The sequence below is a fragment of the Camelus dromedarius genome, unplaced genomic scaffold (genome assembly GCF_036321535.1).
Source record: "Camelus dromedarius isolate mCamDro1 unplaced genomic scaffold, mCamDro1.pat HAP1_SCAFFOLD_117, whole genome shotgun sequence".
In the NCBI taxonomy this organism is placed as follows: domain Eukaryota; kingdom Metazoa; phylum Chordata; class Mammalia; order Artiodactyla; family Camelidae; genus Camelus; species Camelus dromedarius.
In genome coordinates, this window is record NW_026989731.1 from 32,849 (window position 1) to 47,690 (window position 14,842).

At 41.2% G+C, this 14,842-nt stretch overlaps 1 long non-coding RNA gene across 6 annotated transcripts in view; it reads left to right on the forward strand.

The window, feature by feature from the left end:
* The window catches only part of LOC135320498 (uncharacterized), a 121,921-nt gene that overhangs the window by 27,829 nt on the left and 79,250 nt on the right, over positions 1-14,842 (forward strand). For 2 of the 6 annotated variants that reach the window (XR_010379658.1, XR_010379660.1), the window contains exons 4-6: positions 4,258-4,439; positions 6,923-7,147; positions 13,832-13,955. This is a non-coding gene — a long non-coding RNA (uncharacterized LOC135320498). The other 4 variants (XR_010379662.1, XR_010379659.1, XR_010379661.1 and 1 more) reach the window with 4 other exon arrangements.

The following is a 14,842-nucleotide window of genomic DNA, read 5'->3' on the forward strand; positions in this document are numbered from 1 at the left end:
ATGGCCGAAGCTGGCAGGAAAAGACGCAGAGGCAGGATTTGTCATCCTAGGGTGTCCTCCATAACGGTTCCATGTGATAGCCCATGATTGGGTTAACAAATTTAACAGACACCAGACGCATGTCAACCTTAAGAAGAAAAAGTGTGCTTAGTAACTGCTTTCAAGCAAGCACCTGTGCATCCTCACTCCTGTCTCCTTGCCATAAAAAGCAGAGACAATGCCTTGCTTGCATATTTGAGGTTTTAGATAGCACTATGTTCATTGCACAGCAATGACCCAGGCCCTCAGCTATAAATGCTGGGCGTGCGTGCTGTTAGATAGTCTATTATCCCCAAAACACGGACCTGGCTGGACTGGTGGTCTGCTTTGTAATGAATATCTAAAGAATTTATCTTGTTCCCCTCTCCCCATGACTCCCCTAAAGGTAAACTAAGCCTTTTTACTCATTGTGGATTCTACAATCTCTGTCTCATTCTGTCTTTCCCCAAGTTCCTGTTTACTATCACACAACTGTTAAAGACTATTTTCTTTGATTATACACAATAAATATGGGAGGATTTGAGAGGCTCTTGGAGTTGGCTCCCTACTCCCTCTCGCTTTCTTTCCTTTTTCCACAGTCTTGAGTCATTCATTCCATGTCGGTAAGACTTCTGCCAGCCAGAACCCACAGTTCCAGGTGAGAAGGATGCAGACTTTATCTCTCCTACCCGAGGGAGAGAGAGAAGAGAATTGAGATCTGCTCCCCCGTGGTCCCTTCCTGCCCCAGGGCCACTCCAGTTCACCTGCAGCCTTCTGGCCTCTGCTCTCAGGGCCTCTGTCCCAAGACTGACATCAGCCTTTTTTTCCCTTGTCAATATTTCCTGTGCCTTTCAGGAGTTGGTCTCTTCTCTGCAATTCCACCCTGGCAGATGTGATGGTGGTCAGCGTGCTGGTGGGCAGTCATTTGGGGACTCCCAGGAACCATTCTGATTCTCCTGAGTCTCTCATTCGGGGTTACAAAACTGTCGAGAACCGGAGGAAGCCCATTCACGTGAGGTCAACACAGTATTACATCACTTTCTTTTTATTTTTGAATTTTCAGTGGAGAAATTTTTGTAACAAACTGTTCCAGATTTTCGGCCGCCTGCTTTCCTCACCACTATTTCCTTGTTGGCTCTGGTGCTTGTTTAAAGAACCAGGTTTCTTCTCTGGTCATTTCTAGCAGCTGGGCTTGCCGAATCCTTGATCTGCATTTGAAGCAGAATGCTTCTTCGTGATGTCAAACTGATTTTCCTTGTCATGTCTTAATATTTTGTGTACACTCAGCAACTGTTTCAAGTGAAATGCTCTTGTCCAATTTCGGTTAACTCACATTTGCTGAACTCCTGCTTTCATGCTGAGGGCAGTTTCTTCTTCCTGTAATAAAATTTAGCAATTTGCATTTACTATGGGAAGGTACTGGCCCGAGGTGCTCTCGTTCTTAACAGTTTTAATAACAATTCACCCATTAAAATGTACAGTGGTTTTTACTCTATGCCCAGAATTGTGCATCCCATTCAATCTTAGAACATTTTCATCCCCCCAACAGGAAGCTCCTTATGCATAAGCAGACATCCCCATCTTCCCCATCCTCCCACAGCCCCAGGGAGCCAGTTTTCTCTCTCTGTGGGTTTGCCTCTGCTGGAAATTTCATGTAAATCGAGTTACTTCATGTAAGTGGAAGCATCTATTGTGACTGACTTCTTTCACACTGAGTAACGTTTTCAATATTTGTCCACGTTGTGGCCTGGGTCAGTACTCAATGCTTTGCTATTGCTGAATAATATTCCTCTGTATGGCTGGGCCCCTCTGTTTACCCATTCATCACGTGATAGGCATTTGTGTTGTTTCTGCTTTTTGGCTGTGATGAGTAATGGCTCCGTGAATATTCCTGTAGGAGTTTTTATGTGAACATTTGTTTTCAGTTCTCTTACGTGTGTGCCCAGGAAGCAAAATTGCCTGGTTATTCAGAAACCAAATGTTCAACTCTCTAAGGACCTGCCAGGCGTTTTTCCAAAGTGGCCAGGCTGTGTTACATCCTCACCAGCAACGGCTGCGTCCTCTGCATCTTCTGTGTCCTCATTAGTGCTTTTTACTCTTTTTTTGATTATAACCTATTGTAGTGAGTGTGAAGCGGTTTCTCCTAGTGGTTTTGACTTGATTTCCCTTACAGCTAATGATATTGAACATCGTTTCGTTGTGCTTATTGGTCATTTGTATATTTTCCTTGATAAATGTTTTTCAGATCCTCTATTCATTTTTTAATTGAGTTGCCTTTTTATTGTTGAGTTGTAGGAGGTTCTTTTTGTTTTTGTTTTGGTTTTTTTTGGTAGATACAAATTCCTTATCAGATAAATGATTTGAAAAAATTTCTGCTGTGTGTTGTTTTTTCACTTTCTGGATGGTGTCCTTTGAAGCAATGTTTTAAAATTTGATGAACTCCAATTTATCTCTGTTTTCTTTTTCCTTGTCCTTTTTCCTTGTCCTCTGTTTTCTTTTTCCTTGTCCTTTCCTTCAGTTTACCTTGTCCTTTTGGGGTAATATTTAATATCTGAGGTATTTTATTTAAACTTTTATATATAAAATAACTTAATTATTAGGACAGTTCTAGGAGACGGGTGCTGTTGTTGTCCCCAGTCTATGGATAGGAGACTGGGTTGCAGAAAATTTCACTGACTTATCAGTGTCAAAGCTACCCAGTGCTTTGGGAGTTCAGACCCTCATGTTTGTCCCCAGCGTCTGTGCTCTTCACCACCATGCTCCACTCCTTCCTGGAATCGTTAATGAAAAAGTCTTTACTTTTTTGATTTCTTGTTAGTTTTTGTTTTTCTCATTGGGGCCTCATCTCCTCATTTTCCTTAAAGAGATCAGTGTAGGTTTATTTTAGGTCTCATGTAGGCAGAAGCATTGCTATCAGTTAACTTCTTTATTACTCACTCCCCAGTGATGGCTGTTGCTAATTGACCTAATGAAGTCTTGCTTTAGTCTTTCCTTCTCATGACACTAACAACAGAGTCATGACTTACAGAATGCTTAAAGAAGAAAGTACTTGATTGATTTTATTTTGCTACCCAATCAAACCAATCAAATAAGAACCCCAGAGTTGACACAGACGGTAAGCCCTCCAGAATAGGGTCACTGTCTTCCTTGTGTTTCATTTGTTTGGTCACAGTGTCTGGATAGTGCCTTGCTGTCCAGCAGTTTTGTTAGGATACAGTGTTCGTGAATCATTGTAAGGACAGAATTTTGACAACAGACTGTGCTGTTCATTTCACGAGGGAAATGTTAATATAGAAATACTGCTCAGATCTATTTTAAAATTAAGCTTGGAATTTTGAGAAGAGTTCAAGAAACCATACAAAGATCTTTTTCACTAATTTTAGATCTATCTTAGACACATTATGGTTACATAGCAGAGTACCTTATCAAGTAGATTTGACAAGAGCTGTGTATTATTGATTATTTGTTTTAGTTGAAATATTCTACCTGGGATAAAATATTCAGTGCCCATAAATGAACAAATATGTTTGTATTTCTATGCAACATGGGAGCAGACTTCATATGTTTCTATATAATATATATGACTGTGTGTTTTAATCTGTCTTTCAGTGTTTTTATAGTTTTTCAGCAATGTTGTAACTTTAGAATTCTTCTAAGAAAATCACCCCAGATTCTAGTGCAGTTTGTACTGTGTATCCTGTCTTATGCATGGGATTCCACTGTCCCCACAGGGAGGAATTTCCTCTTATATTGAGTTCGTATCAGAGTTAAAGGAACTGTGATTTCTAGGCCTTTGCTCTCCATGTGTTTGCAGTTGGCTGTCAATCGCGATTTTCCCTTTCTTGAGTTTTCATTGTTCAATTAGAATTTTTGAAAATAACTACTAATATGTTGCATCGATCTCCCTAGAAACTTGATGTGTTTGTGCTTTTCAGTTTTCAATTTATGAAAAATGTAAATACACACTTGTTTTTAAGTAGTCCTTTTTCACTAGATATTTGGTTACCTCTTTATAGTTAAAATATTTTTTTCCCAATGTATGAATCGGTGTGCATGTTTTAAAAGATACCTTACTTTTTATTTTTCTTATTGTAACAGTTATATTCATTGTAGAGAATTTAGAAAATACGGATAAACACATTAATAACTTAAAATGGCCTCTAATCTCACCTAGACATACAGTTGTAAGGTTTGAAATTGAGAATTACAAGTCCTCTCACATTGTTCTTCTTTTTCAAGTACGTTTTGGTTACTGAGACCCTCGAATTCCCATATGAATTGTAGCAGCAGCTAGTCAGTTTCTGCAGAGGAGACCGCAGGGATTGTGATCGAGACCACGTTGAATATACGGATCGTTCTGGGGAGCACTGCCATTCCAAAAGCGCTGTCTTCTGATCCAGCAATGTGCGTGGTTTGTCCAGGTATTTAGGTATTGTTTAATTTTTTTTTAACAATGCTTTGAGTTTACAGAGTTATTTTACTTTGTTTTTTTTTTGCCTTTATACTGAGGACAATTGTGCAAGGTACCGGGATCAGAAGTGTATTTGAGCCCCGCCACTTGCTGCCACCATGGTCACTGCGCTCTTGCTTCACCCGCTCTACAATCTTGCACAGAATAGGACCTCAGTAACTCTCTCTCTCGAATGATTATATGCTTGTTGGATGATGCTTGAGAGTCCGTGTGATGATTTTTTTTCCCCAGCCTTTCCCCACTTCTTTACTATGCCCTTTCTCTTCCTTTCCTCCAGCCTGGGTTTCAGTTTACCTGTGGCATTGATTTTTCTTGTCTGTAGACACTTCCTTTCACTGGTTCACGATAATTTTACATGTGGGCTGTGGAAACTTGCTAGATGTCAAGAAAGAGCCAATCCATTGCATGCTAGTATTTTTAGAGTGCATTATTGTTTTATCGATTGAAATTAAATCAGGGTGACCCCCTGAGCCCTCCTGTGAGCTGTTTTTGCCATCCTACAGGTGATAATGCTCTGGCTGCTGAATGTGCCCTTTCCCCATACTTGGTTTTGGAGTTAAGTCACCATCAGTGGAGCCCTCTCTTTAAAAGATGAAGAAAACATTTGCTCCTTCTCCCTGGTTGGGGACTTGGATGAGATGAGGTAACAGATAAAGAATGGAGCCCCACCTCATTCTAACACCCGCTCGTTCCGTTCCTTTCTCCACGGAAAAAGAGTACAATTCAACACTATAAAGATTGATTGTGAGCAAATGAGATAGACAGGACAACCGATCATTTATTAAATATACTTTCATGCCAGAAACAAATGTATTATTCACACAAAAAGCACACAAAGCACGGTAGTACCGTGATTACCAACGTGGGTCCGAGTTCGAGTCCTGCTCTGGAGTGACCAGTCCTGTGAGATGGAGAACTGGTAGGTCGGCTTAGCCTCTCCCGGGCTTGTTTTCTGTCCTGCAGAGATGGGGCTCGCTAGGCGTCCCTCCCCCATAGAGATGCTGTAGGGTGCAAATAATGCGCATGGGCAGCCCGAGCATAGCTGCTCATTCCTCGTAAGTGAAGGAGAGCATAGCTTTTGTGGTGAAGGCTTTATAACAGCCCCGTGTGGACTTTCAGTGCTCCAAAGGAATGCCTTGTGGTTTGGAGATGGGATTCTCATTTCTGTAAATACCCAAGGATTGTGTAATTGGGCCCTGCTGATTTGAATCTATTCTTTAGAAAGTACATATTGTAGATATATTTTTCAAGCATGCATGCTTTTTTCTTTTATCATTTATTGTTCTACCCTCTCTCTTGGTGGGACTTTTCATGGAATCCAGGAAACAGCCCTAAGCCACCTGCCTCTTCACACGTCTCCGTGGCGGTTTTCTTCCCTGACTAGAAGAGGGTTCTGCATAGGGAATTTTCTTTGTTCCCCTTTTCTTGGAGTCTCTCTGTCTGTCTGCCCACCTCTCACCTGTCCAACTGTCCATTTCTCTACCCACTCATTCTTCTGACTTGTTCCAAATAGCATTTCAGGCAGCTTACAGAAGAACAGATACCAAATAAACAGGTGAGAAAATGGGACCAAGTTCAGACAGTGAGGCTAGGAGGCGAGCCTGTGTGAGGGTGGCAGGCATGAGAGACACGCGTCTGCCCTGTGACTTATAAGATCGACAGCAAGAGTGTGCCTGAGGCTCCCAGCAGACACAGGTTAACAGGGTTTGTGGGAGATGCTCACTGGCTGTGAAATAAATAAGTGGCTGAGGAGAAGCCCAGCCTTTCCAGCTACTAAGGCTTAGGAGAATATTTTGAGTGTCTTCAACATCAGAGTATTTCATCTTTTCTTTTGTCAGAGTTCTACATATAGATGGTTACATTCTGTACCTGGAAATTTCTACAAAATTTCTTCCCACTTGAGTCCCATGACTCGGGAATGGGGTGGTTCTGCTCATTGACTGGGGTTGGCCAGAAACCAAAAATGACAGCTTCAAAGGAGCCTGGGATTTGTCAGTTATGTTTTGTCAGTACTGTAGAGTTCAAAAAATGCTTTCACAGTATCTCTCCATCTGAGGCGGCAGCGTGCTCTCTTACCAGCATCAGGAGCTCAGGGCCATGGGATGGTGGGGGCTGACTGCTTTGCCGTCAAGACAGCTGAGCTAGTCACTGCAGGTTTGATTCTTTTACGTAAGGCCTTTCATGTTCTTTACTTGAATGTTTCAACAGGGAGTTAATTAACTGAGTTAATTAACATTTAATAAATATGATTCTTTGTTGAAAAGACAGTTATAGACAGAATATAAGCTCTGAAGCCTTTAAAAACGGTTTCATTACTGAAATTTCAGTAGGGGAGATACACAGTTTATCTTATTTATGCCTGTCTTTTAAAGTAACAAAGAAACAAGACAGAAAAGGCAGAGGATTGTTTCTGTTCTTCCTTTCTGCTTGCAGGTGCCCTCACCTCCAGTAGCATCCATCCAGACACCGGAACTGACACTGGCCGTGCTCCGAACTGCCTCAGCCCTGAAGACACAACTGACAAATAGAAGGGGACCACGCCCTGTTACAGCAGGTGCTCTCACTTTGTGGATCCTTATGTAACTGAGCGGTGTTAATCAGGATTGCCCGTTCTACATTGTGTGGCGCTGCTGCGGTGTCTCCTAGTTACTTGTTTCTGTAAGTATTCATGTATTATTCCCCACTGAGTGGTACTACACGTCTAAAAATGCTTTTTTCAGATGAAAAATAATGTGCATTTAATATAATATGTCTGAAAAAAGGGGCAAAAGATTCTATCCTGGTCCCTCTACTCAGAGATAATAATTAACAATTTAACATTTATTTTCTGTTCTTTTCGTTAGTGTGTATCATCTCTGTCATAAAAACCAGTGAGCACTCTGTCCCTGTTTACTGTTCGGAGACCTCCATTTTCCATTCGGCTTATTACATGTTTTTCTACAATATTCTATCTCCCCTGGCATGATTTTTAAAGACCAGTGTAGCATTCTGTCTTATGGAGGCATGGTCCATTTTACTTCGGACTTAAATAAACTTTTAAATTCCAAGTGTACTTAACTGAAATACTGAAAAGAGAACTGTGGTGGTACAGGAAGGCCCCTAACTCCCTTCTCATTATTTCCTGAGAGTAAAAGCTGTTGAAAATTTGGTATATATATTTCATGACCTTTATGCCTATGAGATACATATATATACACATATGAGAAATCAATATATAGGTGTGTGTATATATGCTTTATTTAAAAATGAGACCATACTATATGTTTTTCTGCAGCTCGCTTTATTCACTCAGGGGTATATCATGGACGTCCTCCCACTCCAGACTCACCCGGCCCTTTCAGATAGATTGGAGGGGTCTCCTGATGTGCGGGTGTCGTCTCTTGTCCACGGAAACATTTGGTGGGAGACTGCTGTGGACAAGGCCCTGGACCACGGCGAAACGCCGGCTCCCTCAGCGCCCGCAGCTCGCCTTGATTTACCGCATCATTGTCTTGATGGTGGACAGTTAAGTTTTCTCCATTTTCCACTGTCAGAAAGAATGTTTGAGTTGCATCCTTCTTGTACAGAACTTCCTGTGATCTTGTATGTGTATTCCTTTAGTTAAGGCTTCTGGAAATTTAGTCCCTGGATGTGACATTTACATTCATCACAGACTCCTTTCAAGTGACTAGAAATTCCTTCTCCATTGGGGAATGAAAAAATGCACAATTACTTATGTAACCAATTCTCTATCGCTGGATATGATTTCACTTCAGTTTTTCTTCCCACCTTTGTAAACAGTGCTGTGTAAATGCCCTGATGGGTACATCTTTTTGGACTGATTTTTTTTTCCTAAAGGAAACGATTCCTAGAAGTGGAGTTGAGTCAGTGTGTATGTACGTTTTTCAGAGCTTACAAATCCATTGATATGTCATCCTCTGAAAAAGTCGCTCATGATTTGTTCTCCCACAGATGGACACTAGCTAGATTATCTTAAAAATATTTGCCAATATGATAAGCAAAAGTGCTTTTTCATTTTTTTTTTGCATTTGATGACCAGTGAAGTTTTGAGCATTTTTCACTCATTAGTCATTTGACTTTTTTAAAATGAATGATTCCTTTTGTCCTTTGCCCACATTTAAGTGAGGGAGCTTCTTGTTGCTTTGTGACAGCTTTTTGTATGTTATGAAAATTAACTTCGTGAATTCATCAACATGTATCACAGAGCTTTTTCTTGTCATTTCTTTCCTTTCATTTTGTTCAGGAAGTTTTCTGATTTTTGTTGTGGCTCAAACTATTCTTAGGATAGTAAATGTCTTCCTTATGGGTTTTATCTTTGACATTATTCTTAGAAATACTCTCTTATAATGGAATAAATCTCTTCTGTAGGTATTTTTTAATCTCTAAGATGGAGATTATAATAGTACATGTTATAGTGAGGAGAAGTTGAGTTAATAAGAGCAAAGAGTTGTATTTGCTGTTACTAGTACTTTTTAATATTTACATCGCTATCTGCAATTTATATTGTGGTCATTATGAGAGGAGTAGAATTTATTCTTTCCAGGTGATTCTCTGTCCCAGGACAATTATCGAATTCATAATTTTCTCTTTGATTTGAAATCCCACCTGTACAAAATACTTACATACACTAGAGTCTTTTTTGAGCTCATGGTTCCCTTCTGTCAATCTCCTTTCCTTACTCCAGCACCATATCTTACATGTTGTAAAAATTTATTTAATAACTGGCAGTCTGATTTTTTTTGATTCTTTTCTTCCATCCCAAATTTTCTTGTCAAGTATTATGACTTTATTATTCCTGAAGAATTCCAAAATATTTTGTTCAAGTTAAAAAAAATCAGATTGGAATTTTCATGGGATTTTTTAGTAAGTTTTGAATTATTCTTAGGAGAACTTACATCTTTACAAAACTGCTTTTCTCCATGCAATATGTTTATGTCTCTACATTCATACCTCTTACTTTAACCCTCAGTACAGTCCTGAAGTTTCTCCATTTAGAATATGGGCATTATTTTTGAATTTATTCCAGATTATTGTTTATGTTTTTGTTAATTTTGTAAGTGAGAATTTTTTGCTATTATATTTTTAAATGTTTAAAACTGACATTTAGAAAGGAAGATTCGGTTTGTCAATACTCACTTTGTAACTTGTCATTTAAAATTGTAAGTATTAAGTACTTGTTCCAGAATCCTTTCTTTTCTGTTTTTTAAAATTTGTTTCCAAGATTCTCAAAATGTTCATAGCTAAGTAGTATAGGTGGGGACACAGATGGAGAGAGGAAGTGTGGCTCACGAACAAACTGTGAGCAATTTCATGGCTGCCTTTAGGCTGGAGAAGCCACAGAAGAGCCCAGGTTAGACCAAGGGTGGCTTTGTATGCACTTGAAAGCCAGCTTTCCTGCCTGTATGGTGAAGCCTGGTGGGCGTGGCAGGTAGATGATCAAGGTCTGATCAAGGTCATTGGCTGCACAGAGCACTGTGTCTGTGAGAACTGGAGACCATTACCATGGGAAATGCTTGGCGCCAGGAACACTGCAGGGGAGCTGGGGAGCCTGTGTGTTAAGGATTTTCCAGCCCTGGGAGTGGGAAGATGAGACTCTGCATTCAGATCTGAGTTTGAATTCATCCTCTCTTGTTTACTGGTCCTCTGACTTTTGTCAAGTTATCTACCCGCTTTGAACTCCTGTTTTCTTGTCTCTCAAAACAGGAGAATTACAGCCTGCTGCTAGAGTGTTTGATCAGGGTAAATGATTTGTGTCTATAAGATGCCACGTACAGTCACAATCTCAGTGAGAAATGGGCTGTCGCCTCTTCTTCTGCAACTCAGTGCTCGATAAGACATCGGGGGAAAGCCAGTCCCTAATTTGTATGTGATGCAATGAGGAACAAAATTAACGTCTTGCCTTTCCCTAGCAGGATTCTTATTTCTTTGCTTCATTTACCTCTTTCCTCCTTTACTCTCCCCTTTCACCTCCTCCACCAAAAGAGACTGAGTCTGTCTCAGAACACTACATTCAAATTACTTTAAATGTTGGCTCATCCCCATGAAATTACAGTGAAATTAAAAATAATCTGTACACGTCCCAGACATGATTATATTTGATTTACACACACACACACACACACACACACACACACACACACACACACACACACACACACACAATCAGGCTACCTCCCATTTGCTGAGGGAGAAGGACCACTTTTTCTGAGTTTTCATTCACTGAGCGTGAGAGCAAAGTCTCTTAAGCAGAAATTCGCCTGGCTTCTTGCATGGTTTTTTAAATTGGATTTCTGCTTTGTGTCCACAGAAATAGACTCCTATTAGAAGAGGGGAAGTGGAGACATAGATATTCTGCTGAGATATTGGTGTCATCATATTTGAGTTGGAAAGGACTTACGACAGCATAGAGTCGTACCTTTTTATGGGTGAGAATCCATGATAGTGTAACTTGGACAAGAACCCGGGTCTTCTGTCTTCATGTCCACGCGGATGAAGAGGCAACTGGGTGGGGGATGGCAGGGATCCTTACTTGAGTTCCGGGGTCTTGCTAGTTTCCATTGTTCAGCTGCCTTTAGTTTATGTCCATGTGGCCTCTCATGGGAAGGTCACTCTATCCTGATAGATTGAGTTTCTAATCAGCAAAAAGGTCTGGACCCACTCATGTTTCCCAGAGATTTTCTGCTGACCTGCTGACAGTTTATATACATGAGATCTTAGAAACTGCTGGATATAAAATCCTTATTGTTATCATTTGCCCTCGAGTTCCACAGGAATGGGGTGCTGTCTCAGGCTGTCTAAGGCCAGCTCTGAACAAAGATAGGGTGATAGGCTGTGCAGCTGGACACTCCCCAGTCGAATGGGATTTCCACCTTAGTTTTTAGAATCAGGCAGATGAGTTCAAATCTTACCTTTACCAGTTATTAGCTTTGTGACCTTGAGGAAGAAACTTTACTTTTTTGGGGACAAATTTTCTTTATCCGTAAATAAGTTCAGTATTTATTTTAGGGTTTTTGTTTTAGAATTGAATGAGCTAATTCCCTCATTTATTCCTAAAATACTGATCACATGGTTCTATGCTGGTGACCTAGTGGTTGATTACTAAGGGACTCAGTAGTGAGAATGTGGGTGAGGCTCTCTGGATAATAGAGCTTATATTCCATGATATGCTTGTAAAAGACTGGATTGCAGTGGATTTTTAGTAAATGTCCATTCTTTTCCTAATCCCCATTGATTGTGTATATATCTTTATACTAATATATGAACAATTTTTTATTGCAATATAAGTCTTTTTGTAGTATTTAAAGTATGTAGCTATAACAAAAATACGTGAAATAAAATGATTTGACTTTTATTTTCTTTTCAATAAACAAAACAAAATAAAATAGAAAAGAAAAGAAAAAGTTTTGAAGGAGTAGAAATAATTTTATTTCCGTGTAATCGACTCCCTATGTTAGGTTTTTCGGTTGTGTTCTTAAACAGCATATAAAATTGACAGGTTTTGACTTCAGTGTTGATAGCTGGGTGAGTATAGTTTCTTTTTGTGGTAGTCTTTGATGAATTATTTGCACTAGATCATAAATAATGTGCATGTTACATATTGGAAACGAGGAAAGAGTGGAGACATACTACCTCCAATGCAGTCATTTTGTTACCGAGTCCAAACTCATTCTGCTCACCAAATGACAGGCCAATAAACTGGGAGATGAGGTGTTGGAGCAAGGAATAGTGACTTTATTTGCAAAGCTGGCAGACCCAGAAGATGGCAGACTGATGTCCTGAAGAACCATCTTCCCCAAGTCAGAATTGAGTCTCCTTTTATACTAAAAAGGGGTGGGGCTGCAGTTGGTTGTTGGAAACTTCTTGTTGTATGAATTGCTTGTCCTTTGAATCCGCTGTTCTTGCAGCTGTCCATGTGGTTCAAATCATGTTGCCATTGTAATACCTCCAAAAGTAAAACAAAGTTATTCTCTATTTTGCAACTTGCCATCTCTACATAAGTGCAGATTAGTTAGCATCCTTCAAGATCACGGCCAGGAGAAGAGGCTGTCCTGTATATTTCAGTCTAAAGGCAACTTTCTTTTACAAATGGTGCAGAGATAGCAAGTCTGAGCCTAGAAAACAGGGCACAGGTTTAAAGCCAAAGGAACAGACCTAACATGGGGTCAAAATTGTTCTTTTCTATTACAATTCCCTTTTCCTCTTCATAGATAATTTTAGTAAGAAACATGAGCAATTTTGTATTTTTGCTTCTTAATAACCGATAAGTGGGCCAACTATACTTTTGTGAGCAGGGATGCTGTGCGGGCATAGGGGTCACAGCAAACTCTTGTTGGGGGTGGCCGACCCTGGAACATGTCTGATGCCCCGTGAGTGTTGGTGAGGGTCCCCTAGCCAGCGGCTCTCTTCAGGAGGCAGCATATGGGCATTGATATCTGGAGACCTCATTTTCGGCTGCAGGAAATTTTTTAGATACTGCGATTGAAAAATCACTCCAGCTGGGGATAATTAGGGAAAAAAGGAAAAGTAAAAGGGTTTGGAGTAGAGTAGAAGAGAAGGACATCAGATCACGGAGCCTGAGTGCTTGGCAGCGGGGCTTCGGGGGAGAGGGGAGCAGACGTGGGGAGGGGCCTGGCACCGGAACCAGCTCCTGCACCTGTCAACATGCCCAAGCCACATAGCTTTTAATTGGGCCACCTCTCTGGGCTGGATGTCACCCTGTGCAGAACCTTGAGAATCGAAGGTAAGGGGTGGGCAGCACTCACCTAGGGGTCACTGTAGATTTCGGTCAAGTCCACAGTGCCTTTTCTGTTCATGTGTCTTCACTTGTCCTTTATCTCAGGATCTGAGGAGGAGGAGAAAGGAACTCAGATAGAGATCCAGGAAGATATCCGACTGTGTTAAGAGAGGACAGACACAGTGACACGGGGAGCGAGGACACTTGCAGCAAAGTAAAATGACTTCACAACTATTGCTTCAGAGCTGCAGGTGTGAGAGAGCCTAAGCCTGTTTCAGAGTGCAGGGGACAAGCGGAAAGGAATGGCAAAATTTCCACTGAAAATTGAAATTTTGTTAAATAGCCTGCTACTGTTGCTTGTATCACTTGAATGAATGCAGGCATATTTCTGTGGGCATTTATAGGTTCACTCAACCCCACCAGCCCCTCTTGCCCCCATCGGGGATGGGATTTCTCAAGCACAGTGCACCTCCTGCTTCGGTGGGCCACGCTTCGGGTCCTCGCCTGGGGCCGGGCTGCTGCAAGGCACTGAGTCCCTGAGGCACGGCCTGTGATACACGACAGGAACATCTCTGCTATCGACTGAGGGCCTCCTTTTCCCCCTGCAGTGTAAGAATTCCGGTGACTGAGTTAGAAGCATGCTTCCAAGCTGTCCGTGTCCTCGGCATCCAGAAGCGGAGCCTGGAAGCTTCCGAATTTCTCCAGAATGCAGTCTACATTCACCTTCGGCAGGTGAGTGTATGTCCTTACACAAGTGGAGGAATTACTGCAGTTTTCCTGGAACTTACTCACCACTAGTCCATCTGATTTTTCTGTGCTAGGATTCAGTATGGCCTGCTAAAAAATCTGGAGTCAGATTTTGAAACCCTGATGAAGAGGATTATTTATTTTATTTCACTATATGATAATCTTTTACTTTCAAAATTCAGAATTTTTGGTTCTTTCAGGCATTTTTGGGGGTGTTGGTAAAACAAATTTGCTCTTACCGTCTTTGCGACCTGTTGCTTTGTGCCTCTCACCTGTCTTCTGTCACTTGTGAGGCAGTTCCATTTGTGACCCTGTCCGTGTTGTTCATGTTATACAACATAAAGTCTGTAAAAGTACAGTCCCTTTTACTCCGAAGACATTCCACAAATAACTCCTTAAATCTGGGTGTTGTTTTAAGAAGACAGAATCATTAGAACATGTAATTGCAGGTTGCTAGTGCAAAATCCCCAAATCAATAGTCTAGCTCAACATCTAAAATCTTTCTAATCTACCTTGGATTTGTATGGATAAGTGAAGCAATTTGCTAAGAATTGAACACCAGGGTTAGAATACAGGATGGTGTAGCTCAGCAGGTCCTCCTGAGCCAGCGCTGTGCCAGAGGGCGGGGCCGAGGGAGAGGGCGGGGCTTAGGGAAAGAGGAGGGCCAAGGAGGAGGGGGGTCCTGCCCTCCCTGAGCTGACAGTTTCATGGCAAACACCTTCACCATGTGAAGAACTTGGAGTTTCTTCTAAGAACACTAGGTTTGAAAAGAGTCATAAAAGAAAGGGAGTGACAAAATCCAATTTGTGTCAAGTAGGGGAGAGCAGCTGGAAGGCCACTTGGGAGACTCGTGAGTCCAGGTGGGCAGTGTT